Here is a 3198-nt window from a genome sequence, read left to right as displayed (position 1 = left end):
AAATCCTAAAGGAGAACACAGGTAGCAACCTTTTCGACCTTAGCCGCAGCAACTTCTTCCTAGAAACATCACCAAAGGCACGGGAAGCCAGGGCAAAAATGAACTATTGGGATTTCATCAAGATAAAAAGCTTTTGTACAGCAAAAGAAACAGTCCACAAAACCAAAAGACAACCGACAGAATGGGAGAAAATATTTGCAAATGACATATCAGATAAAGGGCTAGTATCCAAAATCTATAAAGAACTTATCAAACTCAACACCCAAAGAACAAATAATCCAATCAGGAAATGGGCAGAAGACATGAACAGACATTTCTCCAAAGAAGACATCCAAATGGCCAACAGGCACATGATAAAGTGCTCAACATCGCTCGGCATCAGGGAAATCCAAATCAAAACCTCAATGAGATACCACCTCACACCCGTCAGAATGGCTAAAATTAACAAGTCAGGGAACGACAGATGTTGGCGGGGATGTGGAGAAAGGGGAACCCTCCTACGCTGTTGGTGGGAATGCAAGCTGGTGCAACCACTCTGGAAAACAGTATGGAGGTTCCTCAAACAGTTGAAATTAGAGCTACCGTTCGATCCAGCAATTGCACTACTGGGTATTTACCACAAAGATACAAATGTAGGGACCCGAAGGGGTACGTGCACCCCAATGTTTATAGCAGCAATGTCCACAATAGCCAAACTGTGGAAAGAGCCAAGATGCCCATTGACAAATGAATGGATAAAGAAGATGTGGTATATATACACAATGGAATATTATGCAGCCATCAAAAGGAATGAGATCTTGCCATTTGCAATGACGTGGATGGAACTGGAGGGTGTTATGCTGAGTGAAATAAGTCAATCAGAGAAATACATGTATCACATGACCTCACTGATATGAGGAATTCTTAATCTCAGGAAACAAACTGAGTGTTACTGGAGTGGTTGGGGGTGGAAGGGATGGGGTGGCTGGGTGATAGACACTGGGGAGGGTATGTGCTACGGTGAGCGCTGTGAATTGTGCAAGACTGTTGAATCACAGATCTGTACTTCTGAAACAAATAACGCAACATATTTTAAGAAAAAAGGAAAAGAAGAAGATAACAGGAGAGGAAGAAAAGGGGAGTATGTCAGAGGGGGAGACGAACCATGAGAGATGATGGACTCTGAAAAACAAACTGAGGGTTCTAGAGGGGAGGGGGGTAGGGGGATCGGTTAGCCTGGTGATGGGTATTGAGGAGGGCACGTTCTGCATGGAGCACTGGGTGTTATGAACAAACAATGAATCATGGAACACTGCACCAAAAACTAATGATGTAATATATGGTGATTAACATAACAATAAAAAATTAAAAAAAAAAGAAAAGCTGTACAATCTCAGTCATAATTAATGAGCTAAAAATAACATATTGTACCTATCTGGTAAAGATTAATAAATCTGTCAATGGTCAGTGAGATCATGTGGGGAAACTCATACACACTGGTAAGACTGTGGAGATGGATGTGACCTTTTGGAGGGCTATCAACATTTTGAAGACTTAATTCCAGTTCTAGAAATTTATGTGTGAGTTATACTTGGTTAAATATGCAAAAGGCACGTTAAAGGACACTGAAGCAATATTTGTTACGTCAAAAGTGGGAAACTTCAATGCCCATCAGTTGAGAATTTATGATTCATCTCCACAACAAAATGCTGTGTAGCCTTTGAAGAGGAGGTAGATTCGTATGTATTAACATGGAAAGAGACCCTAGAAAGAATAAATGAAAGTGAAAAATGGTGTATAGAGAATCCCATATGGCTACAAAAAGAGGTGAAATATATACTTGTCAGTCTACAGATATATGCATACCAAGTCTAGATAACTTCTGGCCAGAATCACCAAAAAAAAAAAAAAAAATCAAAAGCAGTCACCTCTGGAGGGCATGACTGGAAGGACAAGAAAGAGAATGTCTACTTTACACTATACACACTTTTGCATATGGTTCTATTTTTTAAAATTAATAAATTTCTCTGAGTGACCCCAAAATGATTATTTTGTTTGGGCAACATTTTCTCAGGTGCTACTATTAATAGACCAGGCAGTCCGCTGCACTGTTTTTATTCTCTATTGTACGTCTAGTGCTCGCCACAAGGTAAGGCACAGACAGGCAATAAATATCTGTTCAATGAGGCAACTAATGTCTTGGTAACAAAAAATCCAGGGCACAAAATAGCCTGTGTAGTATGAGCCCCCTAGTTTTACTTTTTATTTCAAAATAATTTCAAATTTACTAAAATGTTGTGGAAATAGGATACATAGCTCCTATGCCCCATTAGCTAACATTTCTGAACCTGGCGAATGAGTTGCAGGCAATGCTTCATTACCCCATAATACCCGTGTGAGGTGCAGAAGTAGGCAGTAACCACAGTGCAACATGTGTTGAAATAGTATGGTCTGGAGACACCTGGGTGGCTCAGTTGGTTAAGTGTCTGCCTTTCGTTCAGGTCATGATCCCGGGGTCCTGGGATCAAGTCCCACATCGGGCTCCTTGCTCAGCGGGAAGCCTGCTTCTCTGCCTCTGCCGCTCCCCCTGCTTGTGCTCTCTCTCTCTCTCAGAAATAAATAAAATCTTAAAAAAAAAAAAGAAGAAGAAGAAGAAGAAAGAAATACTATGGCCTGATGTGACCGTGTTAGGAGATGGGGCTTTGGGAGGTGACTGGGTCATGATGGTGGATGGAGTGCCTTTATAAAAGGGACCTCCAGAACTGCCTGCCCCTTCCTCCCTGTGAGGACACAGCCAGAAGAGGTCATCCAGAAAACAGGAGCTGGTCTTCACCAGACACTATGTCTGCTGGTGCCTGTGTCTTAAGACTTCCAGCCTCCAGAACCATGAGAAAGAACATTCTGTAGTCTATAGGGCCATCTGGGCTCTGGTGTTTCCGTTAGAGCAGCCCAAGCTAAGACACTAGTGGAGCTGATTCAGCTACTAGTTGATTAGAGGCACTCGAAACAGCCTTACTGAAAGGCTCCTTCGGTGCGGCCTTAGCCATGGGGGTGTTCATACAAGGGACGTGTGCACATCCGTCTCCAGTCGCGGGCTGTCACGGGGGTTGCATCCGTGCCCAGCCCGGGGCTGTCTCCGGGGCGCGCATCCATCCCCAGTCGGGGGCTGTCACCTGCGTGTGCATCTGTCCCCACCCCGGGGCTGTCTCCGGGGCGCGC

At 43.7% G+C, this 3198-nt stretch overlaps 1 protein-coding gene across 1 annotated transcript in view; it reads right to left on the bottom strand.

Moving 5' to 3' along the window:
* Nucleotides 1-3198, bottom strand: part of SYCE1 (synaptonemal complex central element protein 1) — a 19758-nt gene that overhangs the window by 15802 nt on the left and 758 nt on the right. The gene's annotated exons all lie outside the window — the stretch shown is intronic.

Source organism: Callorhinus ursinus, unplaced genomic scaffold (assembly GCF_003265705.2).
Source record: "Callorhinus ursinus isolate GAN/ISIS: 27379988/994484 unplaced genomic scaffold, GSC_fseal_2.0 scaffold58, whole genome shotgun sequence".
NCBI lineage: Eukaryota > Metazoa > Chordata > Mammalia > Carnivora > Otariidae > Callorhinus > Callorhinus ursinus.
Note: the sequence above shows the minus strand (reverse complement) of the source record. Positions and strands in the feature narration are given on the sequence as shown.